Source organism: Moschus berezovskii, chromosome 26 (assembly GCF_049115385.1).
Source record: "Moschus berezovskii isolate FMDL1 chromosome 26, NW_MosBer_1.0, whole genome shotgun sequence".
Classification (NCBI taxonomy): domain Eukaryota; kingdom Metazoa; phylum Chordata; class Mammalia; order Artiodactyla; family Moschidae; genus Moschus; species Moschus berezovskii.
Genome location: NC_142485.1, coordinates 8,520,324 through 8,547,493, shown reverse-complemented (window position 1 = coordinate 8,547,493; position 27,170 = coordinate 8,520,324). Strand labels below are relative to the sequence as shown.

Sequence of the window (27,170 nt, the reverse complement as noted above, 5' to 3'; positions counted from 1 at the left end):
GTTCTAAGATAACTTAACCAATCCCATATAGATGAACATTTAATGCTTCTAATGTTTTATTATGTCCAATACTATAATCAAATACCCTTGTAAATACATCTTTGCTCACTTTGGGGACTGTTTCCTCAGGACATATTCCTTGACCTGGAATTGCTGGGTCAAAGAGGTGCTCCTTTCTAAGATTTCTGACACACACTGCCGAGTGCATTTCAGCGAGGCTGGCTCCCACCGGCAGTATCTGTGCCAGCCAGAAGGCTGTCGTCTCTCAGCTCCACGCTCACCCTCAGACAGCTCTGTAACACTGGGTTCAGAGGGCCCACTTCTCTTCTCCTCACTCCGCGGCCTTCCCAAGAGGCCCCAGCAACCGGGGCGCAGGAGGGCGAGCAGACGGTGAACGGCAGAGAGTGGACGCGCCCCTCCCTGCCTATCTCCTGGGCCGGCCAGGGCTGGTGGAGCGGCACGGTTGGCTGCGGTCTTCAGCTGCTAACAGCTCTCTCACAACCACCTCCATCCTCTCGTGATTGCTGCTTCCCGACTGCATCTTGACTGATATGTCATCTCATGTCTTTTCTTAAAATTTTTACTTTGTATTGGAGCACACGTGATTGACAATGATGTGTTAGTTACAGGTGTACAACAGCGTGTGTTATCTCTGACCTTAGTAACTCAGCATGCCTATCTTCAGGTCAGTGTTCTGGATGGAACTGTATCCCTCCAGGATTCAAATGCTGAAGCTCTAACCCTCAAGAGGACTGTACCTGGAGACAGGGCTCTTAAGAAGCTAAAGTTGAGAGGGATTACAAGAGTGGATCCCCACGTCGAGAGGTCTGGGGTGCTGCAGGAGCAGGAAGAGACCCCAGAAGTGTGTGCACCCAGAGAGAAAGAAGCTGACCGTCTGAAAGAGAAGGAGAGAGGCCTCAGGAGAAACGAACCCTGCTGGAGCTCTCACCGTGGCCTTCAGCCTCCAGAAGTGGGAGGAGAGAAGGGTCTGCGCTTCGAGCCACGCAGCCTGCGGGCTCTGCAGGGGAGCCTCAGTTGCCTGAGGCAGGCACAGGCACCCACACAAGTCGCATCGCCAGTGCTACCTCTACACACTGTTGTCCACACCGCCTATCGCGTGTAAGGACACTGAATTTGATGCTGGAGAAACAAGACATGACAAAACTAGTTCCCTGCTTCTGGGTCTTAGAATCCTGTTGTAAAAACAGAACATAAACATTAAAAATACATTAGAATACAGGGTAACACAAGAGAAGGAATACAATGAAAATACTATAGTTAAAGGCACCCAAATGAACCTATTTATAATAACGCTTTCCTAAAATGAAAAAAAAAGCAGGACTTCATCTTATTTTTTAAAGGTTTATGTAAATCTTTCCTTAATAGCTAAAACCATTTTCTTTAGACATGGATTTAAACAGTCTCACCAAACTATGGAAAAGCATAAAAATCTAATTTCTCTAAAATCACTGACACATTTTACACAGTCCAGATACTCAACTTCATTAGCAGTCTTGAAAATAAGAACCGCAGACCTCCAGATTATCTTCTTTAATTCAACACAGTAAATAAACGAAATCACTTCTGTTCTAGAAAGGTCTGTCTGCAAAGATGATCTACGGTTAAAAATCAGTACTTCTCTCAGTTGTCTTCAAAGTACTTTGAGAAGACATCCCTCTTCCTGCAGATTTTTTTTTTAAGCAGTGTAATGAGCTCAGGGAGGCGCCAGGACCATACTTCTCTACACCACCCGGAGGCTGCCCAGGTACACGCGCGCTGATGCTGCGTGTTCACGCCCCAAACCGGTACTCTATCAAGCTAAACTCTCTCTTGCAGATGTCAGTGTACTTCGTCCTCAACACTACCCCCATATAAAAAAAGCCTGAAGTGTTTCACAGGCGTGAAGCCTGAGGCCAGCAGCTTTTTGGGAGAAAGGCTGGTGTCCTGAGGAGGAGAACACGGTGACGTCAGGCTCCACGCGGCGAGCCCTGAGCACGCAGACCGCACACACCAGAAGAGCCGGGGAGGCGAGCAGCAGCAGCCAGCCTGGCTCACACTGCACGTCTCTGACAGACACTCGGCTCCTGCTGCTGCTTTCCTACCCGGCACGTCCATCCACGTAATGTCACCAGGCCGAGGGAGGCGGCGAGGCCGAGAGCAGGGGGAGGAGGAGAGAAAGCTGCTTCACAGGCTGCCCGCCCCCGCACATGTGTTACTATGCAGAGCATGTCTGGAGAGCCAGTGCGCCGCCGCTGCACACGCGCCGCACACGCACACGCGCCGCACACGCACACGCGCCGCACACGCACACGCGCACTCCACCCAAAGGACAACTGCGGAAGACAGAACTGTCTTTGGAAAGAAGACAGTCTATAATTAAAGTCCTAATTCACAAGAAATGACTCCCTTCTGAAACCGCTGTCAGTTCGTAGAAAAGGGAAGGAGATGGGGAGGTAGTCTAACCCCGTGGGCAAACAACTAGCGTCCACAAAAAGAGCCTGAGCTGGTCTGGTCCATGCCCACTACAAGCATATGCCACCACAGAAATCAACCTGCAATACTTCTGAGAAGCAGAAGCATCTAGTAACAATCACCTCACACATACCCAATGCAGTCACTTGCCAATAACTGCAGAGAATGAAAATGAGCTTTGAGACACAGCTCAGACCCCCCAGAAATGTAGCACATGTAGGAGAGTGTGCTGTCCTCAGCCCTCCAGAGTGTGCGTGTGTCTGTACGTGTGTACATGGTAATATTGGAACCAAAACCGGAACTGAAATATGAAAGCACAGAGCAGAATCTGGAGCCCGTAGAAACTCAACACCTTTACTTTCAGTAAATAGACACTCCAATCCCATGACACATTACATGAGTCACTACTACCAAATGCAATACACGAAAAAAAAAAAACCTGAGTATTTATTTAACCTGAGAAACTGATCTATTTTAGTCTAAAACCAAAAATGCCTTTTCAAGATCAAAATGCTCTATCTCTGAAAATAGCATACAATCTGCCCTTAAGAATGTGTCATAAGAAACAAACAGGAAATAGCGTGTGTTGAAATCAGTAGTTATAAATAACTCTGCGCTACACTGACATAGTTTATACACAAAAATATAGTAGCTTCAACCAACAGTTGTGCTTAGGACTTCCTTCAATTTAAATTTTAAAATCAGCTAATTAAGGAGACAGCTTGACAGGAAGCTATCCAAGTTCTGTGGTCCAAGTTCTCCAAAGAGGGGCAACTTGACCTGTCATGTTCTTTATTTATAAAATGAAAATATTTGCCATGATTATCTCCAAAGTTTCTTTCAGTTCTTAATGTCTAAAAGTACAGGTATTTTAAACACAAAATAGTTCCGTAGGTTTCCTACTTTCGAGGAGCTCATAATCTAGTTAAGGGTAATTGCACTGGGCAATCATAAACAAATTAGAAAATAACGTGAGACAGAGACGGACCAAAGGAAAGACAGAACAGGTGGACTGATCAACGAGGCGCTCAGCTGAGAGTCCTGCCTTTAAGGGCATAGCGTCTGAAGCAAAGTTGAAGCTGAGATAACTTCAAAACGGAGCAAAGAGTTCTGCTGGGACCAAGAGGTTCATTAGGATTCAAAGTGTTAACTTCATAACCCCAGTCAATTAATTCAAGTTCCATGTAGTCATTATTTCATTATCTGAGCTCTACTGACAAGGAAGATGTTAAGCTTTAAGGTTTAAAAGATGTTAAACATTAACAACATAAAACACATCTGCAAATTTTGTATTACTTAGCCCCAAATACCTCAGCCTAGTCTGAGTGATTTACACAGAGTCAGAGAGACTAATAAAAGATTAGGGCAAGTGTGAGCATGACAAGCTTGATTCATAGATAGTAAATCATAAAGCCCAGCTCATTAGGATAAATAATTCAAAGCTAACATTTTTAACTCCAAAAACCCCTAAAGCTTAATAAGAAAAAACACACCCTGTCCTCCTGTGATACTTTCTTTAACACTGTTCTTAACTGAACTTTCCATGATACTTTCCGTGATGCTGAAAATGTTCTAGATCTATGCTAACCAATGGCCACACGTGGGACACTAGGTATCTGAAATGTAGCCACATTAATTTTTTTTTTAATTTTTAAATGGAATTAGCTACATGCAGTTAATGGCATCTGTATGGGTACCATTCTAGAAAATCTGTATAGAAGGAAATCCCATTTTAAAACTGATAAAGTTTTAAAGTTGATACATAAAAACAGATCACAAAAATTGAACACAACTATGTCTACAGAGCAAATTTTGACCGAAAAAAAAATTTCTGACGAGCTACCCAGCGTATGACTACATGCACTGTGCCCTGTGCAAGGCCAGCTTTTAACTCCAAGGGTCGCCCACACACCTTCCCTCCCCTTTACTGTGACGCTGAGGGTCTCGCTCAGCCAGCCGCTGGAAACACAGCCAGTCACCGCTACTCCACTCACCCTCGCCACAAAACAGAGATAGCTTGTCTGACTGGATTAAGTGAGACCAAACGGCAACCACTACTTACTCTGAACTGAAACATAGAGGCACTGTCGCTCCTTTCTGGAGGAATAATTTTAAGTACTATTTTTAATGCTGTTATCTCAAGAAATTTCACAATAACTGTGACTGTCACTGAACAACCATATATAGTTCTATTTATTCAAGGCGCATATAACAAGGAAGTTAAAAAAAAACACTAAAAGGTGTAACAAAAGTGTCTTCATTAAAAATGTTACGTATGAGGTGGCCCTAGAGGGACTGTGCAGAGAAGGCAATGGCACCCCACTCCAGTACTCTTGCCTGGAAAATCCCATGGATGGAGGAGCCTGGTGGGCTGCAGTCCATGGGGTCGCTAAGAGTCGGACACGACTGAGCGACTTCACTTTCACTTATCACTTTCATGCATTGGAGAAGGAGATGGCAACCCACTCCAGTGTTCTTGCCTGGAGAATCCCAGGGACGGGAGAGCCTGGTGGGCTGCCGTCTGTGGGGTCACACAGAGTCGGACACGACTGAAGTGACTTAGCAGCAGCAGCAAAGGGACTGTGTGTGTTTTACAATCGTCATACAACTTTTAATGTTTTTTTGTTTTCCCACAAAACATTTGTCAAAAGCGAAAATCTTTTTAAAGAAAAACCACATGTCTACCTAATTTAAAAGGTAAACCCAATTCTGGAGTGATAAGTTTATCTTTATACAATCAGTCATGCCACATACAGTCACAGCTATTCATCTCCATTACAGACTGGAATTTCAAAAGCGAAGACAAAATTCTACAGTGCGTACTTGGCTATAAAATTCTGCCCTCCCTCTAATTTAAGAGTTCCAATTTGCTTCACATAAATATGACTCAAAAACTACTCAAAGTCTATCTTTCCAACCTGCTCTCTCATGCGTACTGCAACCATCAACGGGCAAACTGGCAGGACGCTGTGAAGGGAAAACCCTACACTAGTGCAGGAGACACGCAGTAACCTACTGACAGTGGGCCAGGCGCCTGCAGACCAAACAGCCCATGCATTCTCTGAGTGAACATTACAGCAAAACACAGAACTAGCTTCCTATGGGAAAATGGTTCAGATTCTAGGATGTCGACCTTATCCGTAAGGCATCTCCTAACTGGGACAGATCTACAGACCCCTTGGCTCGCTGTGTACACTCAGTCTTCAGAAAGACTACGGGAAACCAAGAGCCCTGCCTGGCTCCCTCTTTAACACTGTTCTTAACTGAACTTTCTATGATACTTTCCGTGATGATGAAAATGTTCTCAGTTCAGTTCAGCTGCTCAGTCGTGTCCGACTCTTTGTGACCCCATGAATCGCAGCATGCCAGGCCTCCCTGTCCATCACCAACTCCCGGAATCCACCCAAACCCATGTCCATTGAGTCGGTGATGCCATTCAACCATCTCATCCTCTGTCATCCCCTTCTCCTCCTGCCTTCAGTCTTTCCCAGCATCACGTTCTTCTCAAATGAGTCATCTCTTTCGCATCAGGTGGCCAAAGTATTAAGAGTTTCAGCTTCAGCATCAGTCCTTCCAATGAACACCTAGGAATGATCTTTAGGATGGACTGGTTCTATCTCCTTGCAGTCCAAGGGACTCTCAAGAGTCTCCTCCAACACCACAGTTCAAAAGCATCAATTCTTCGGCGATCAGCTTTCTTCACAATCCAACTCTCACATCCATACATGACCACTGGAAAAACCATAGCCTTGACTAGACAACCTCTGTTGACAAAGCAATGTCTCTGCTTTTTAATATGCTGTCTAGATTGGTCATAACTTTCCTTCCAAGGAGTAAGCATCTTTTAATTTCATGTCTGCAATCAACATCTGCAGTGATTTTGGAACCCAGAAAAGTAAAGTCAGCCACTGTTTCCCCATCTATCTGCCATGCAGTGATGGGACCGGATGCCATGGTCTTAGCTGATCTATACTAACCAACGGCCACAAGTGGCCAGCCTCTTCCCCACCCAAAGCTCTCAGGCTCGGAGCACCCCAACCCACCTTGCAACAACAGACTGTCACCTCCCCATCACTGGGATCTGTAGGAAGGTCCAGGTTATAACTGTTTTCTCAGCACTCCCTTTCAGCTCAGAAACACCCTGCTTTGGACGTCAAGTTATATGATCACCTTAAACCTCACTAACTCAGGACTCGTTCCCAGCCAGGTTATAAACCTTTTGTGTTCTACTGCATCTGCAAACATTCCTGACTTCAGATTCTCTCTGTCTTGAACTGCCCAGAGCTGATTAACAGAGCAGCAAATAAACAGACCATCACGAGGAAAGTGACAGGAAGAGACGATACAAGAAGCTGAACAGAAGTTTCCCAGGGTAAGCACAACAGAGCAGCACGAAGGTGAATGTTGCTACTGATGTTTTCAAACACCTCGCTGGCCCACAGCACGGCCACACCACACTGAGTGTTAGCGGAGAGAGTGCCGTCAGACTCTTCTGGCTGTTCTTTAAATCAAGATTTTAAACTTGGTTGAGACCGATGCCTACAAACAACCCTTAGAAATTATTCATATTCAAATAAAAATAATAAAACCAATGATCGATATCAGAATTAATCATTATTACTAGAAAAACTAAAAAAAAAAAAAAAAAAACACATTAAGTGTGGCACCTTAACAGGGATTCACTTGGAGCCTATTGTGGTGCTACTGGAGTTCTGTCCATCCATCAACGCCCCACGCTGAGAGAGCACGAAACCCAAGTCAGGCCAACTGTAAAAGGCATTCTGATTCATTCATTCAAAAATGCTTACGTCCCCCATATGCCCCACACTGAACTAGAACCGGAGACACAGAGGTAATCAGGGCAATCCCCAAACTCAAACTAGGTAAAGCCTGGTGGTGAAAAGACAAAATCCAAGTGAGGAAGATGGATCAAATGACTCTCAGCTGTTACAAGGAGTACTGGGAAGCAAATAAAGAGTTTGGAAAGAGATGGGAATGAAGGAGGAGCTACATGCCTCAGAAAGAGGACCTCTCCGAGATGGTGACACTCAAGCAGAGGCCTATGGTAGAGAAGAAGCTACACCCTGGAGGGGTAAGTCACTACACACAGAAACAGACAGCAGGTGCAAAGGCCTCAAGAAGAGCTCGGCAAATTGAGAAAACTAAAAAAGAGAAGTGTGGTTACAGAGAGCAAGCAAGGGTGATGGTCTGGATATACAAGAGGGCTATGCCTGAAATCAAGGAGGACTTCTTGTTCTCTGGTTTTGATAGAGAAAGGGTGGATTTACTGATATAAAGAAAACTATGGGGAAAAACAGAAGGAAGAAATCAAGAATTTGTTTTGTTCCCATTAAACTTGAGCTAAGATGTTCAAGTAGGGTAGAGTGACTGTTTTACTGATCTGCATATGCCTTCATGCTGAAAACCCAGGGGTTTTCTGAACAAAGTCTGAAGAGAGGATCCTTTTTTTCCTTTAGGGTCACTAGAGTGGAAGGATCTGAGTTCTAAGAGACCTACAACCAGTGAGAGAAAACCTGTTTGAGACAGGAGACCACGTAACCAATTCACAGAGAGTGGCAGAGGAGAGAAGCGAGAATCCGCGGTTCTCTAGTCCTGGACCAGCTGGCCTGAGAGCCAGCTCCCTTCCTTCACGCGCATGAATAAATCACTCTTTCACAACCACAGACCCGACCAACACACCCACCACAGGCTTATTTAGATTCTACCTCTTTTACAAAGTAAATCTATCAGGAGCTAGAAAAGGACTCAAGTCTTTTCAGTTTTAGAAGCTCAAAAAGGAAAGTGTGCAGCAATGAAATCTAAGAAATACCAAGGATTACAAAAGCACCAACATCTTCCTAAGTCCCTGGGGCCCAGGATGAGCTTGGGGAGAACAAAGTTGTGAAAAAAGGAACAAACTCAACTGAGAAAATAACCTAATTTTTTAAATGGTTGAACAGACATTTCACTGAAAAAGACGTAAATAAATAAGCGCATGAAAAGATGCTCAACATGACTGATCACTAGGGAAATGCAAATTGAATCACAATAATATATCTTATTAGAACACTTTTTAAATGACAATACCAAGTGTTAGAATGCAGAGCAAATGAAACTCAAACATTGCTGGTGAAAATGTGAAACAGCACAGCCACTGTGGAAACAGCCCGGCAGTTTGTTATAAAGTTAAACATACCTTTATCATTCAACCTTGCAGTCTCCCTCCTAGGTGTTTACCCAAGTGAAATGAAAACCTACAGTAGCAGGCTGAATGACTGCTCCCAAAGATATTAGGTCTTAATCCTAGGAACGTGTAAATGTTAATTTATTTGGAAAAGGATCTTTGCAGATGTGATTAAATGAAGCACTCTGATAATGCATTTATCCTGGATTGCCATGTGAGCCATCATATCTATCCTTATAAGAGAGGACAGAGGGAGACGGGACACACACAGAGAGCAGCTGACATGAGGATGGAGGTGGAGACTGGAGTGACCCTACCACCTAAAAAATGTGTGTGGGCAGGGAAAGGGGTATGACTTTTAGGCACCAGAAATCTGTTAACTACACCACAATGAAATAAAGTAGCTATGATCTGTTGAGCACTTCTAACTGTATACTTGTACCTTATAGCATTATTTAATTATTACAGAATGCCTACAGTATCAATTTCTCAGTTTCACAGATGATAAAAATTAGGCTTAGAAGAAAATAGTCTGCCTAAGACATAACAAAAGAGGGAACACCACTCTTTACTGATATGAAAAAGGTACATAAAAAATAATGAGCTAGGGACTCGGGGTCTATACCTAGAAAGCTGTGTTACCCCAGAAAGTTAAGGGAGCTTTCCAGGTCTCAACACAACCTTTGAAACAAGCAAGACGGATTACCTGCTCCAAATCTAAAGTTCTGCTATTTATGAATACCACCAAAGAGAAGTATCTTTCCACCCTGTAAGCAACCAAGAAGGTGCCTTACCTGTAAGTCAAAGGTTAGCAAACTGTTTCTGTAGGAAGGCAGGAAGTATTAGGTTTTGTAGGCCGCGTAAAGCCTACAGCGTAGTCTTTTTTTTTTTTTTAATAACCCTTTAAAAATAAAAAACTGGCTAAAAGTCCATATAAACATAGGTCCTGGACAGGATCTGGCCCACAGGCTGGGTCTAGTTTGCTAACCCCTGTTCTAAATCACCTGTGTTAAGGCTACTTTTAATTGACAAAGAGAGGCATGCGGGACAAGGGGTGGGGCGTGCGGAATTCCTTATGGGCGTTTCTGTTGAGAAGCAGGACATCCGGGTCACTGCCTATCGAGATGTATCACTAAGCACAGCCTTGCTTTTGTCCCTTCCTTCAACCACCTTCCAACATCACTTTTTAAAGTTTTTAAAAATTTTATTTATTTTTCTTTTTTTGGCTGCACCCTGCAGCATGGAGGATCTTAGTTTCCCAACCAGAGATCAAATCCATACCCAATGCATTGGAAAGGCAGAGTCTTAAATCACTGGGACAGGAGGGAAGTCTCAACATCACTTTTTTTTAATGGTATCTTTCTAACTATACATATGTAGCCATTTGATCTAAAAAGAAACAAAATCATCTTGAAGAGTTCTTGGTGCTGCTGAATTTCCTTCCCCCATGCTTCCCTATTTATCACCCAATTTGGAGAAGGAAATGGCAACCCACTCCAGTGTTCTTGCCTGGAGAATCCCAGGGACGGGGGAGCCTGGTGGGCTGCTGTCTATGGGGTTGCACAGAGTCGGACACGACTGAAACGACTTAGCAGCAGCAGCAGCAACCTATTTCTTACCAAGAAGTGGTAAATACATGCGGTGATAAGCATGATAAAAATACTACTGGTAAAGAAAAAGTCTACGGGTTATCAATTCACCTAGACTGACTCACTGCATAAATACTTACTGAATACCCACTATGTGCCAGGCACTAAGTAAAAACCAGGAATCAAAAAGAAAGCTCTCTTGGAGCTTACGATCTGGTAGGAGGAGACGAACAAAAATAAAATACAGAGTATGTCAACTGGCAGTAAGTACTACATACAGAAACAACACAAAAATGGCACTAGGGAGTCCCTGGTGTGAGGGAGAGGCTGCAGTTTCTACAGGGCAGTCAAGGAAGAAGGGGAGGTGGCCAAACCATGCAAACACCGACTTTGGAGACCACCCCCTCCCACAGCCACTCCCAGAGATCTCTGCAGACGTCACTTTACCCACAAGGCCTCTCTCAGCACAGTCTGTTTTTCCCACTGCATGTGCCTTATGACATATGGTATCCTTTACTTTTTATATCTTATTTTTACTGTCTCCACACACACACACACTCCTTCTGCGGCAAGCTGAATAAGGTGTTAAGTTTTAGGTTTTGCTCATAGGTAAATCCCAAAAGGTTGAGGACATTTTCTGGTACACAGCAGGTACCCAACAGATACTGCCTGGGGGGTGAGGCGGGTGGTGGTGGGAATGCTCCAAGGAGAGGCACGGCATGTGCAAGCACGCTCCTGCAGGGATGCACCAGGGATAAAAGCAAAGTCCGGTGGCTGGTGGGCAGCAGGAGGAGAAGTGGAGGACATACACCAGCAAAGGTGTGTTACGTGGAAGGAAAGGGTTTGGGGCGCTTTCACACTATCTAGATAGGCCACATCAAGCTCAGCACCTGCTCCTGCAAATAAAGTTTCACTGGAACTCAGCCACGTCCATCTGTTCTCATACTGCCACGTCTGCTTTTACACTACAATCATCAACAGAAAAATTCGACACACTTTTCACACTTACTGAGCAAGACAGTAAACCACTAGATGGTTTTTAGCAAAGCAGTCACAAAATCTGATTTAAAAAAAAGTCCTCTGACTGTGTAGATACAGGCGGACAAGGACAAAAGCAAGGAGATAATCAGGAAGCAACAGCAATGGTCAAGTCACAAAGTCTGACCCAGAGAGCAGTGGGGAAGGAAGGGACAAGTGATGGATTCTGCTGTGTATTCTAAAGCACAGTCTGGCATGCTGTTTCTGGAAAGGGCCAGGTAGTGAATACTTTAGCCTCCGCAGGCCACATTAGTTGCAACCACATTAGTTGAAAACTACTCAGTCATTCAGTCATGCCCGAAACTTTGCGACTCCCTGGACTGCAGCCCACCAGGCTCCTCTGTCCATGAGATCTTCCAGGCAAGGATACTGGAGTGGGTTGCCATTTCCTTCTCCAGGTGATCTTCCCAACCCAGGGATCGAACCCGCGTCTCCTGCACTTCAGGCAGATTCTTTACCGACTGAGCTACAAGGGAAGCCTCAAAAACTACTCAATTCTTCTGTTAAGTGTAAGAGAAAAGAGAAGCCATGAACAAGTGTGGCTGTGCTTCAATAAAACGTTATAAAGACACTGGAATTGGAATTACATATAATTTTTGCCAAGTATGAAATATTATCCTTTAAATTTTTTCAACCATTTAATAATATGTGTAAAAACATTCTTCCCTGATAGGTTGTTCAAAAGGAAGTGGGGGCCAGTGTGGCTGGGGCCGTAAATCACCACACTGGTGTAAATCACCCTCTGCGCGCTGAGGGCAGAGCCAGAAGCGTTTGCCGCTGGACTGCAGGTGACACGTGAGAAAAAGCCGTCAGACGCGCTACCAGTCTCTGCTACAGTTAGCACTCCTACCGAACTGCTCCCCACACGATACAGGGCAAAAGCACTTCTGTAAGAACGCCATAACTCTTGTAATGAGCTACTGCGCCGTTCACAGTCACCGTGCCCCTGCTATAGCTATCCAAGGCCAAAAGTCACAGAAAAATCAACTCAAGGCAAATACACCAGGAAAAACAGCCACGTGTTTAGCCTGAGATTGAGGAAACTGCTCTTTCTTAAAATACATACCAAGAGAAGTCTCAAGCTACCAGGGTTTGTTGGGCTTTTTCAAAATATATAAAATTAAATCAACAAATACACCTTCAACCCACAGCATGATCAGTTTCTGCTTCTGTTTTATTTTGGGTGGGGCAGAGATCACAGCTGTAAGACAAGGACAGACAGGTCAAAAGAACAGCAAAATAAGGAAAAAAGATATATATGCAGATACACACACACACACGCAAAGAAAGCCAGAGATGTGCTACACAATGAGAACGAACAAATCCACATACACAGGAGACAGAAACTGAAGCAGAATAACATACTTTGGTACTGCAATGATTAATCCCAGCTACAAGTTCAGGATTAGGGTAGGTCAGATTACAGGTTCAAGCCTCTTTAATTAGCTGAGGAAACACTGTTGGTAATTCTTCGACTACTCCTTGTCCTTAAGCCTCAAGAGACTATTTCAAACGGCTGAACCACTGCATGAAGGGAGACGCCACAGCAACAAGAACAGAGCAGGCTGGAAAACGTCACGTCAGTCAGAGATGCTCCACCAGTGTCATCCACAAAGACACACCAAAGCCTCCTGTATACAGCACGTCAAACCCACAAATTCTCTGTCCAATGAAGTCAGGGCCACATCTGTGCCCCTTCTGTACTCAAGAGTCCTGACTCAAGCGAGCAGTCCTGTGCGACAGCAAGCAGTACTGCAATTCACAGCCGGACCCCTTCAGCCCGTGCGAGCAGGGGGTACACAGAGCTGGGAAGCGAGGAGGCCAGACGCATCAGGAGGCAACTGCATGAACAACCTTCCAGATACCGCAATCGCATTGAGCAGCGACTCCAGGTGATCAACAGTGTTGAGACACACAGGCGGCACTTGATAACCGAACACAAAGCCCTTCTTGCCATAAATGAGGACACGAATTACCGCCACACATAAAGCAAGTAATTCGCCTGTGAGCAATATAAAGATGAACACTTTCTCTTCAAGGTGCTTGCAAATGAGTACATCTAAAAAAGCCTGCAATGCCAGTTCACAACTTCCTGTAAGCTTTCTGGAGACATTTCAATTCCTAGAATACGTATTAGTCTATCTTCTGAACAGAAAAACAGGTGATTAAAAAGGCTGAGCTAAACACTTATGTTTAAGAATATTTTTCTTCATTTGAAACTTTTTCTTTAAAAAAAAAAAAGGCACTTTGATTTAATCACAATTTTGTTTTAAACATTTTTTGTCCCTTCCAATGCCATGAAAAACTGAACTGAACATCAATTTATTCCTGCTCCAATAATCCAAACAGCCAACAAGTCTGATGTTCATTTAAGAACTAAGAGGTAGCAGAGACGTCTGCCCACGGACATACACAGATGCCCTAGCCACAGGTTTTTCCTGACTGACAATGGCTGGCTCCTTTCCCCCCTTTAAATATTAAAAACTCCCACAGATATTTCACCGCAAAAGAAGGCAAGAGCAAAGACTCTACCTGCCACTAACAACCAAAAGGCAAGGATCTGAAAGCATATTAGAGCCTCAGAAAAAGTGTAATCGCTGCGGTTCCTAAACAGATCTCAAGGGCAGTAAGAGGTGGGAAGGTGTCTTCCCTTATACAAACAGGTTTATTTAAGCAGAGTGAAAACGGTGTAGGGGTGGGGATTCCACAATGCCTTTAATATGCTTATGTGACCTATGAATATGCACTGCTCCTAAATTCACTGTGACAGGGATTCCTCTGTTCTCGGAACACAAACTCAGTAACTGGTACACCAAGGAAGCAATTTAGAAAACGCAACCCTCTTCTGCTTACTGTTTTAAAATTAGTATTAAAACGGAGCAATGAAAATTAACATCAAGGCTCATCAAAGGTTAATTAAATCTTTTCCTCATAACAAATATACAAACACTTTATACTTCAACAATCCTTTCCAAAACCATAGATTTACATATGCATATCCATGACCTGAAAACACCAGCATGAGGATACAAAACACTTTTAACATCTCTATAAACATAAAACAACTTGAGAGACCAACAGTTACAAACAGAAAAGCCAAGGTGTAAAATAAGAGTCAAAGAGAACTACAATATGAAAGTGACTAGTCTATTATTTGAAAAAAAAAAAAAAGGAGGGATATTGGTGAAATTTGAGATATACAAGTAGATAGATAGCTCTACTACAAAGGTGAGAGGTAGGGGAACAGAAGAAATTTTTCTCCAAGGGTAACATTTAAAGGTCAAAATTCTGTTCTTTATCCGGGGAAGAAACCATTTAGAAGTCTTCACATTTTTAAAGATAATAAATGCAATGATTTAATGAGCTCAGTTGTTTAAAATATATTTTGTATGCTACTATTCACATAACTTTGGATCTCTGAGGGGTGCAAAAAATACTAGCGCTTTCGCACACATCTATCTGTCCAATTCCCCTGCTCCAGTTCTTTCCAAACTCTTATTACTTAAATTTTTAATGTAAACATATTGTAAGTGTTCTTATTTAGATATATTTTATCATATATTAATCTTGTGCAAACAAGAAAGAAAAACGTAATTAAAATTAAGTGTCTTGCGCCTTTTTGGAATTCAGAGTTTGCCTCCTCTGGAACACTCTCCTGTACCGAGCTGTCGGTGCTCATTTTTTGTCGGTGGTTTTGTTCGTTTACAGGATCGCTCTTTGAACCATCCAGCTGTCAGTGATGCAGCAATTCTGAAAGACTGTTTCACTGTGGTCTCCAAAATTGTCTTGCAATACCAACTTGATGGTATTTAAGAGATACCATCAACACTGGATACTTGATAGTACAGACTACTGATTCATCTGTACTATTTATGATGTCTGTGTATGTGTGTGTATGTAATGATAAAAGAAAAGATAGCTTGTTGAAAAAGTGAGGAAGTTGTTAGTCTTATCATAGACTCATCTGAGAGCAGGTCATCTACTTATCTACTGCCTGGCACCTAGTAAGCACTCCACAAATTCAAAGATTTATTGAATGAACCCCCAACACTCTCTAGACATCTTGATGGTACTGAGATAGAAGCTCGTGCATTTCATTCACCATTCAATGGATATTTCAAACTATGAGCCAGGCCCCTTGACAGACACTGAAAAATAAAGAAATAAAAAGCAATTTGCTTTTAATTCCAGTAGGAGATGCAGCTAAACAGACTATCATAATCTAGGGAGAAAAACCAGCATGCCGAACATACCATGAGAATATATTTGCTGTGGTCACACAGGAAGAAAGTCATCTCACCAAACCAGTAACGGTAGTGGGTCGGTCAAGGAGGTTTATTAGCTATTTTTGGTTTTGTCTGGAGGAATGTCTAAAAGAATGGCATTCCAAACAGAAATAAATACATATAAAAACTGAAAGGCAAGGGAACATGGTGCTTACAAGGAACTGTGATATGTTGAAAGACCATGGGTCAAGAAGAGTGTGTCAACAGATGAAGCTGTAAAAAGGCTAAGGAGCTCGAATTTTACCCACACAGTAACAGAAATCCAACAGGCTTGAAGGTTCTAAACAACGGAAGACGAGGCATTTTAGACAGAATAATCAGACAGTACAGACGTGAGTTTCAGAAGGCTAGATGGGAGTCTGCCAGGTAACACAAGCCCCATGAGGGCAGGGATTTGCACCCATTTGGTTCACTGCTCAACTCGCAGCATTTATCATGCCAGGGATCATTAACTAGTTATTGGATGAATGAAGGAAAGACAACTACAATAACCCAAGACAGAAAAGAACTGAGTTAAGCCATTAAACAGTAATTATTACATATATATATACACACACACACACACATATATATAATGTGTCATTTTTTGGCTTGCCAGTATTCCCTTCTACTGATGCAATTCAAAAAGACTAATACTACTGTAAATTTTTAGGTCTGCAAAAAAAACCAAGCTAAAAGAACTACAAATATGTCATTAAAAATGTGTTCCTAGCGGCAACATTAAATAAATCAAGATTATTTAATTTATAGTCAGGACTATAGTTACTCCTCATCTCTGCTGAAGATAAAATTATTTGAGTCAACATTTACCAAGGGTTCAAAATAAGCAAAGGAAGCTATTAAGTGTTTAAAATGAAACAAGATGAATTTAGCTTAGAGATAAAGAAATTTCTAACCAAGAGCCAGTAATATCTGGTTAATGGATGAATGTTAGTCTCCTTCTTTACCTATTTACAAAGACAACATAGAGATACTCAGGGGAAATTGTGCAATCTCTTCTCATCTGTAAAAATATGAATTTGAATAGAAAGAATTTCTAAGACTTCCGTTTCAGATTTAAATAATTCTTACCTACTTACTTCTCTATTAAGAGGCCTTACATTTGTCTGCATGTTATTTTGAGCATGCTCCTCCATCACTTTTTTTACCTCCAAGAAAATTGTAACATTCTTATGTGACAAGAGACATTTTTTCTTAATTTTTCAAGCAGATCAGAAGGGAGGGAAAGTAACATCTACTGAGGGCCTACTGTTTACCAGTGCTATCAAACAGAGTTTCTTATCATCCCCAAAACTGTGTTCAGGGTCATGATCCTACTAAGAAATTGAGGGGCAAAGAGATTATAAATTCTCTGCTTAAGATCACAACTAGTTAAGTGGCGAGACCAGAAAGCAAACTCATCACTTTAAATGATAATAACTGAGCTGAGTACCCAACAACGTCATTCTCTTTTGATCCAGAAATTACATGTTTTTCAATACTGGCCAGAAAAAGTAAATTATGGAAATGTTTCATTACATAGCTGTACTGAAACTCCCTAACCCTTCTTACCTGTCACAGCTTCTTTCCCCATATAAGAAAAGGATGAAACGGGCCTTTGAGCTGCTCTTCAATAAGAGGATTAACTATAATTCTTTACCCATCTTTTCCCGATGATACACAGGACAGATGACAATTACATGCATGATCCATTCTCAGGGGTATCACTAGGTAAATGAACAGATTCCAAGACAGTGTATTTTTTAAATAAATCATTCTAACTTTAAGTTATTTTCCACACAACTTAAAACTGAGTGTAATATACGAGGTGTAATAAACAGGGCGGGCACACTGTGGCCTTCAGACCACATCCAGCCTGCCAGCGGTTCTACAGGCAAAGTCTTACACATGTGGCTGCTTTGCTCAGAGCTGGGTAGTTGGGTCAGAGACCACAGTGGTCAGATAGACCAAAATATTTACTATCTGGCCCTTCACCAAAAAAAAGTTTGCCAACATCTGTTTTAGACTGACAATTCAATCAGTTTCACTTTACATCTATTGAGAACTTAGATGACAACATATCAGACAACCCAGTTTCAGGATCTTCACAAACCTGTTTAAAAAGTAGCTTTGCACTTAGATTTTTTCAGAGTTCCCTGGACACGTCCATCACAACTTCACTACTTGATTGTTTTTACTTCCATGGCTTTCCCTTGACTGACAGCAGTGTCTCCCTAGCATTCTCATTACAATCCCAGTCCTAGCACAGTGCCTGGGACATAGACATTCAGGGGAAATCTGCTGAGTATCTGAAATTAAGCATATGACTTAGGACAATCAGTCAAGAGTAAAGGAGAAATTCAGTCCTACAGAAACTTGCTGCTCAAAGGGTGTTCTGTGCAGCAGTGGAATTGTTGAGCTTGTTAGAAATGCAAAATCTCAGGTAAAGACCTAAAACTGCATTTTAACAAGATCTCCAGATGAAAATTTGAGAAGCAGTGCTATACAACATGGTGCTTAATTACATTAAAGCCCTTGGTTTGATTTTCAATATGGGTCATGTTGCTTTGCATGATGAAAAACAACAGCTCTAAGGCTTCATCCTTACTCTAATCTTGAACTTCAAGATACAAAATACAGATTTATTTTGACAACTTTAATAAAGGGGGTTAACTTTTCTGGGGTGGGGGTGGAGAGGGTTGTTGGTTTTTTGGTTGTTATTTTTACTAGAGAAGAGAGAAATACTGTTATTAAAAAACAAGGCCAAATTGAGGGACTGTCATATATTGTCCCTATTTCTACAAGAATATGACCAGAGAATATCCACCCTAACTTAAATGGAGTATAGATGTACGAAATATGTTTTTTAATCTATCTAGACGTCTGCTTCTATGTCCTGTTGAAAGTGAGTATGTGTTCATGAAAACTTCAGTATTTAAAATATGATGGCAGTATTTTGCGGGTTAATAAATCGATTTGTTTGGTTTTGTTCTGGTATTTTCTGGAGAAAGGAGAGGGAAATCAGCACTGTTTCCTGCTGCTTATTTTTTTTAAGTGAAGGCAAAAAAAAAAAAGAAAGGAACCACTTGAGCCATGACTTGCTCAAGCTTGAAACAATCTTTAGTAGGCAGTTGCTGGATGCATAAGGTGGTTACTTCTCTTCTACAGGAAAGGAACTAAAGCTCATAGAGGGTAAAGTAATTTAAAAATCAAACAATAATTGATGAGGTCAAAATATGTGCTCTTAAATATAGGCCCTAAGCTAATCGGAATTATTAATAATATAATAATTTAGGAAGCACTTTAAACCACTGCACCAGTTTACCAGAGTTTCGGTTCATCTCAACTCTGAATTCAGAGTGTTTTTTCTTTTGACCACTCCACTAGAGTCTACACTCTGGCACATACATACTAAAGCTATACAACCTTGGGCAAATCACTCAACCTCTATGAGCCTTTGTTTCCTCTATAAAATAGACAACCTTCCTTAAAAGGCTGGTATGACCTAAATGTATTACCTAGCATACAATATTTATTCAAAATTATGTGTTTTCAAATAAAAGCACTTAAAAAGATTGACGAACAAGGTCATACTAAATCATCTATTCCTCGCCAGAAGTAATAAAGCGACAGGCTAAGATTTTTATGGTGGGCAAAGGGGGCTCATTCTACTCGACAGAAATCTGTCCGTATAAGTCACTGCTTACAAAAGAGATTCAGCAAAAACACCTACATATTGTTTAAGGCAATAGTTAAAAAAAGATTTACAACAATCTCTAAAAACTGCATATTTTCAAGTAATCAGGCTAAAAACAGCCTAGTAGCAGAAACGTTCAGAAGTGGATCAGAGGACATCAGAGGCTGTCTCTGTCACTAGGCTAGAAGAGCAAATCCCAATGAAAGTGAAACAGAGTCAAAAACGGTAACAATTACGCATTTATCAGACCGCCAAAGATCAAAAGGTTTGAAAAACGGTTCCAAAGTGGGTAGGGAAACAAGAATTCTCATACACACAGCGGGTGCATCTCCATGGAGAGAAACTTAGAAATATCAAAACTACAAAGAAAGACACGCTCTGCACAATCTCCCTCCACTTCTAGGAATTTGTTAGTAAAACAACATACAAAGGAGGTTGTTTCATTGAGTGCTACCTACGGTCACAAAAACACTGGAAACAAGTGTCCATCCACACAGGACTAGTGATATGAATTACGGCAGACCCACACGGGAATACCACCAAACCCCATGTACTGGTATGGAATACACTTCAGCTACGCCATTAAGCGGGGAGGGAAAAAAGGAGGGTGCAGAACAGAATGTTAAGATACACTATCAAATGGTGGGGGGGGGGACAAAGGGAAAAACGCATATACAGAGTGACTGCTTACAGACACACAGATCTCTCTGGAAGGTAAAAATCAAACAAAACTTACTGACGGCTACCCGGGAAGAGAACTGGTCGGCTAGGGAACTGGAGTTAGGAGACTATGTCTCATGGAATACTCCTCTTTTGTACTTCTTAAAATTTTACATACTAGTGAATGTATCAACTGTTGGGGAAACACAGTTTCTTAAACTTTCAAAAACACTACACGGGTAACAGAACAAATATTACCCTGAAGGAAAAAGCAGAAGGCACTTTTCAGCTGAGGTGTCAAGTATTTGCAGAAAACATCAGAAACTGTCTCTCCCTTCTATCTATATATTTTAAGAAGATAAATGGTTTCAGCTTCTAAGTTCACTAGGAGACTTAATACTTAAAAAAAGAAGAAAAAAAAACCCACCATATTTCTATCATTCCCCTTTCCAGTTTAAACCTGACAATTTCCACTCAACAAGCATTTTCTGAGCATCTAACAGTGTGTTAAGACCTGGTATAAGGGTTAATAATATGTATGGCTGATAGGTGGTTTAACAGATGTATGTAACTAAAAATGCTAAAGAAGCACCCACTTTTTTTTTAACGCTATCATTTTCATGAACAAGAGGCAGCCTAATGTGGCTGAAAGAGTATTGGGCTTGAAAGAGACCTGGTTCAGGAAGAAACAGAAAATATGAACAATCACAAGCACTGAAATTGAAACCATGATTTAAAACCTCCCAACAAACAAAACTCCAGGGCCTGACAGCTGTGTTCACAGGCGAACTTTATCAAACATTTGGAGAAGAGTTAACACCTATCCTTCCTAAACTGTTACGAAAAATTGCAGAGGAAGGAAAACTTCCAAACTCATTCTATGAGGCCACAATCACCCTGATAACCCAAACCAAAGATACCATCAAAAAAAAGAGACAGAGATCTGGCTCTAGTTCTATTTATTCCCTTAACTAACCACACAATCCTGAATAAGCAAAACCTGGCCACCACAGCACCTGGACTGCTTACCTTGCTACAAATACTATGTCAAAAGAAAATATGTATGAAAGCAAACCCCGTTTCAATCTGTGGAATACTTCAGAACATGTTACTACCACCCATATGAAGTTCTGGGGGAAAAGACTTCCTCTTTTCCCTTCTTTAACTTTCTAGGCTAACGATAGAAGTTGTCTGCATTGCTCAAGTTATCAGAAACAAAACTGTGTATTTTTTTCCTTCTCCAAAATTAGTAGTTGATGGAGCCAACCTACTTGTAAAGCATTCTGAGAGTAAAAGATGAGTTTTTTACTAAAAAGCACATATATAAAGTCTCATACAGACAAAAGCAGGCATTCAACAGCTACAAAAAGGGACCTTACATAGCACATTAACCAAGGACTGATGCCCTTAAAACGGAGGGTTAATGAGAGCGACAAGCAGCCTGGGGTGGCAGCAACAGAGTAGGGCTACAGGAGTGTCCACAGCCGCGATGGCCACGCTGGCCACCTTTCAGCCTTCCTACAGACATGCTTCGTCAGTGCCCTTAATTTGAAGCTGCCTGCTTAAAATCTTGGCCTATTCTTATGCAATAAAAGGAATGTGTTTACCTCTGCTAGCACTGAGGTGTCCCTCACTCTGTAGAAGAATGCTTCAGATAAATTCTTTCTTCTACCATAAAAAAGGCAAAAAGGAAGGAAGAAAGAAAAAAGATAAATGTATTCCGCTGGCTTGGAGGTTGCCCTCTAAACATCAGCTCAAAGAAAGCATATCAAATATAAAAGCAGCTTATAAAGGGCTAACTAAAGTTTGCTGGGGAGAGCGTAGCACTTCAGAAGTTAGACATGTGACTTGCTTTTTTTAAATTCACATTCAATTAAACGTTTACTGTGGGCCCACAATGTTTTGCTTCTAGGCCTTTGTACATGCTGTTCCTTCTGCAGGAACCACTCTCTTTCCCACCCCACCCACTTGCTTCCCCGCTTTCTAACTGCTCACATGTGACTTCCTCTGAGAAGGCCTCCCTCACCTTCCCCACCCCCTCTGCCTCTCCACGGCACACTGCCTGAGTCCTGCTTCCGTCGGCCAGAGCCCAGACACTGGAGTGTTAATGTCAGGGCTGCAGCTCCCTCACTCAGGACCTGACTACTGTGCTGGCACCTGGAAGATGCTCCATAAATAGGTGCAAAGCACCAGACACGGTGCGATGGATGGGGTACAGAGATGGACAACCAGACCCTCAGGTCACTACCCACGTGATGCAAACGGGCTACGAGGAGGGGTGTTCAGTACGTGAGGGGCCTGAAGGAGGGAGTGGAGAAGGGAGAAGCCATTCCTGGATAAGTCAGCCTGGAAGCAAGACGGGTGACAGGGAACAGAGAACACGTCTAGGCTATGCCGAGGCTGTCTTCAAAGTAAGTAAGGGCTGAGCGGTGAAGAGGGGAAAAGGAATCGAGACAGGAGAGAAACAAAGGAGCAGGAGGAAACATGGTGGGCCTGAGGAACGCCAGGTTATCGGGAACGTGCAGAGATTCTCAAGCCGCACGCACGCCTCAGAATCAACTGGGGGGCTTATTAACCTACAAACTCTTGTGCCCACCCCCCGTGTCTGATTCAGTAGGCGTGAGAATGGCCCAAGAATCTGCACCGCAAACAAGTTTTCCAGGGACATCGCCGCTCCTCCTGGCCCTGGGGCCACGCTCTGAGCAGCGCCGCATGGAGGAGCACCGAGGCCACTCGAAGCAGCCGCGGGGGACGGTCTGGAGCGACACGGCAGGCAAAGAAACGGGTTCAGAGCCACACACACTCTGCACGCACGGACTCTGGCACCGAGGGTCTGAGGCACAGTTTAGAAAGAGGGCAACAGGCAACATTCGCAGAGCACGAGGCATGTGCGGCTCAGGGCTGAAGCCACTAATCACAGGGGCTATTTCAACTAAACCGCAAGCACAGCGAGTTTAAACTGCAGTTCTGCAGTCAGCCAGCCGCATCGCATAGGCTCAAGAGCCATATGGCGTATTAACTCATCCTATCCTCAGAGCTTCACTATGAGACAGGCACTGCATCATCCCCATTCCACAGAAAGAAATGTGGCAAAGAGAGATTAAGCAAATTATGCGAGGTGGTAAAGCAAGTAGTACCAACAGGACATGCAAACCCAGACTCTGGTTCCTCAGCCTCTGTTCTTGCTGTTGCTAAGTCGCTTCAGTCGTGTTCGACCCTGTGCGACCCCACGGACGGCAGCCCACCAGGCTCCTCCATCCCTGGGATTCTCCAGGCAAGAGCACTGGAGTGGGTTGCCATTTCCTTACTGCTTAATAAGATGATTCCTGTGAACTGGAAGGAAATGACACTAGGAGGAGGAAGCTGCTCAGTCAGGAGGGTAACGGTGAGGACACACCGAGAGGGGTGGCTGGAATGAACAAGAAGCTCAGTGAGAGAGACGGGAAAGAAGTAAAGCAGCAAAGCCCGGGGATGGACTAGAACTAAATCCGAAAGAGTGGCACGTGAGTGCAGAAGACGGCACCAGAGTTCCATCCTGCTAGGAATCAGAGTCAAGGGTAACGCCTCTCACAAAGCATGAGATCAAAAGAGCAAGCTGGGGAGGGTGACCAGCTTCCTCTGGGTCATCACGAATTTGAAGGGACTGAGATAAGACACTGCACAAGACAGTGATCCAGAAATCAAAGGACAAGCTTGGGTTAAGATGTGAATTTACAGAGTGGTCGCCTCAGCAGCACATACACTAAAACTAGAATGATACAGAGAAGATTAGCCAGACCCTCACTCAAGGACGACACCCAAATTCACGAAGCATTCCATACCTGGGGGCTTCCCTGGCAGCTCAGACAGTAAACAAGCTGCGTGCAAGGCAGGAGACCTGGGTTCGATCCCTGGGTCGGGAAGATCCCCTGGAGAAGGAAACGGTAACCCACTCCAGTATTCTTGCCTGGAGAATCCCATGGACAGAGGAGCCTGGTAGGCTACAGTCAATGCCAAAGAATGTTCAAACTACTGTACAACTGTGTTCATTTCACATGTAAGCAAGGTAATGCTCAAAATCCTTCAAGCTAGCCTTCAACAGAATGTGAACTGAGAACTTCCAGATATACAAGTTGGATTTAGAAAAGGCAGAGGAACCAGAGATCAAACTGCCCACATCTCTTGGATCACAGAAAAAGCAAGAGAATTCCACAAAAGTATCTACTTCTCCTTCAATGACTGTGCTAAAGCCTTCGACTGTGTGGATCACAACAAATGGTGAAAAATTCTTAGAGATGGAAATACCACACTACCTTACTTGTCTCCTGAGAAACCTGTATGCAGGTCAAGAAGCAATAGTCAGAAACAGACATGGAATGATGGACTAGTTCGAAATGGGGAAAGGAGTATGTCAAGGCTGTATATTGTCACCCTGCTTATTTAACTTGTATGCAGAGTACATCATGCACAATGCCGGGCTGGATGAAGCACAAGCTGGAATCAAGATCGCCAGGAGAAATATCAACAACCTCAGATATGCAGATGATATAACCCTAATGGCAGAAAGTGAACAGGAGCAAAAGAGCCTGTTGGTGAGGGTGGAAGGAGAGTAAACAGCCAGCTTAAAACTCACATTCACAAAACGAAGGCCAGACACCCAGCCCCCCCACCGCACAGCAAAGAGAAGGGGAGATGCCGAATCACTGGACTGAGGCACTGCCGCGCAAGCACTGCGGAGCTGGAGAAGGCGCCCGAGAGCCCTGCGGACGGCAGGGGCCAGACCAGCCGCTCCTAAAGAAAACCAACCCTGAACATGCACCGGGAGGACTAACGCTGAAGCTCCAGGACTTTGGCCACCTGACACAAAGAGCCAATTCGTTGGAAAAGACCCTGATGCTGGGAAAGACTGAGGGTAGAAGAAGGTGGCGACAGAGGATGAGGTGGTTGCACGGCATCACCAACTCAATGCACATGGGTTTGAGCAAGCTCCGGGGACACTGAGGGGCAGGGAGGCCTGCCGTGCTGCAGTCCATGGGGTTGCAAAAAGTCTGACACAACTCAGCAACTGAACAATAAATGAATTCAGAGTCATCAGTACAGAGAAGGTGTGTCTAGAGATAATTCAGGAAGGTGAAAACAATAAGGAGACAAAGAGCAAAACCTTAGGAAATTCAACATGTAAGCTAGAAAATCAATCCTGGGTGTTCATTGGAAGGACTGATGCTAAAGTTGAAACTCCAATACTCTGGCCACCTCATGTGATGAGTTGACTCACTGGAAAAGACACTGACGCTGGGGAGGATTGGGGGCGGGAGGAGAAGGGGACGACAGAGAATGAGATGGCTGGATGGCATCACCGACTCTGTGGACATGAGTTTGAGTGAACTCCGGGAGTTGGTGATGGACAGGGAGGCCTGGCGTGCTGTGATTCACGGGGTCGCAAAGAGTGGGACACGACTGAGCGACTGAACTGAACTGAACTGAAGCTAGAAGCAAAAGACAGAAAGCCAGCAAACTGCAAATGATTCACCAGAGAGATGAGCGGAGTGGGCGAAGACCCAGGAAAGAATTGTCCCAGAGGGCGAGGGGAGAGAATAATCAGCAAGGGCTGCGTGCCGCTGAGACGTCAGGAAAGATGAAGACTGAAAACTGTCCCCAAGAGCTGCTTCAAACGCTGCTGAGGGCCGAGGGCAAGGCTGCAACAGATCTGCAACAGTTCTAGACTTCTTCCCAAGACTCTCAAGATGAAGGGAAGATGGGGAGCACCTGGAGCAGTGACGCCTGCTTCTATTCTCACCTGACGGGAGAGATGTCCCCGTGCTACGTGGCAAGGAGTGGAAAGACGGAGCAAGCCTCTGGGCAGGAGAGGAGAGGACCCTGCAGGCAAAGAGACACTGCCTCTGGACGCTCCCCTCACGTCTTCTCAACGGGCAGAAGGGGGGAAAACACAAGCACCCGAGCATTCAGGGCAGGGTGGGAGGGCAAAGCTGGATGGGCTCGCACGGCTGCAGACATTCTATGCTCTCTGAAGGAATACATACATACAAGTATCTGCTGCAGACGAGGCAGAGGGCTGGAGAGGACACTGAACTCCTGCAGAGGGAAAGACTGCAGACACAGACATACAGTCCCAAGCAGACGACAGAGATGAGATTACAAACTTGTAAGTGGCACTCTTCCACTCTGTGAGTTTGCAGTTTTCCTCAAAATGACTGAGTCCATAGAAGAGCAAGGAGAGAATGGTGGTAGCGCTGGTGTAGTTTCGAAGTCGTGTCAGACTCTTTGGGACCCTGTGGACTGTAGCCCACCAGGCTCCTCTGTCCATGAGACTTCTCAGGCAAGAACACTGGAGTGGGTTGCCATTTCTCCCTTCAGGGCATCTTCCTGACCCAGGGATCGAACGCGAGTTTCCTGCTTGACAAGGCAGATTCCTTACCACTCACTAAGCCACCTGGGAAGCCCATAGGGAGAGAACAGCTGGCATAATTTCAAGGTTGGGGTTTGCCAATTAGATGCGGGAGTAAAGCAAGTAACTGCAATGATAAACCATAAAGCCAAGCAATCAGAAGGAAAGCATTCATGGGGGCATACAGCAGAATCACACAGGGAACCTTCCTTGAAGAACATACCCCGTGGGAGACCTTCATGAGATAAAAGGGCAGGTGCAGCAAGAGGGAAAAGAGAGGAAGGTGGACAAATAGGGCAGCTATGGTCAGGGACTGGAACAAAATGCAGGGGACACTGTCCTGAGTTCAGCGTACATTCAGGAGAGTTTCCCGTACTTGACTTTCAATTACAGGTAACTCCTTCTCCACCCTCCCGTCCCCCCTCAGCTCCCTCCGACAGTTCCCACCCCAGGACACGCTTGTTCTAAGCCCCGGAGCAGTGGTTCTCAACCATGGCTGCGTATCAGATGCGCAGGGAGATGTCAGCAAACAAACTGAAATCTGGGCCCTACCGATGCAGTCTAATTTAATTGGTTTGTGTGTGTATGTGTGCATGAATGTGTGTGTAAGTCACTTGGCTCGTGTCCGACTCTTTGGGAGCCCATGGACTGTAGCCCACCAGGGTCCTCTGTCCATGGGATTCTCCAGGCAAGAATACTGGAGTGGATTGCAATTTCCTTCTCCAATTTAACTGGCTTGGTGTTTCTCGGCCTCCTCAGGTAATTCTAAAGTGGATTTAGTATTAAGAACCACTGCTTTAGAAAGAACAGAACTTTAGATTTATGTTATAGTATTAAAGGAAAAGACTAGCATGGGAAGAAAAGATACAACAAAACTGGA

General features: G+C 43.7%; 1 protein-coding gene and 1 non-coding gene across 3 annotated transcripts in view; one reads left to right on the top strand and one right to left on the bottom strand.

The window, feature by feature from the left end:
- Positions 1-27,170, bottom strand: part of KAT6A (lysine acetyltransferase 6A) — a 101,586-nt gene that overhangs the window by 61,732 nt on the left and 12,684 nt on the right. The gene's annotated exons all lie outside the window — the stretch shown is intronic.
- On the top strand, positions 23,624-23,730 carry LOC129549485 (U6 spliceosomal RNA). Its single transcript, XR_008684581.1, has one exon. It is a non-coding gene; the product is annotated as a U6 spliceosomal RNA (small nuclear RNA).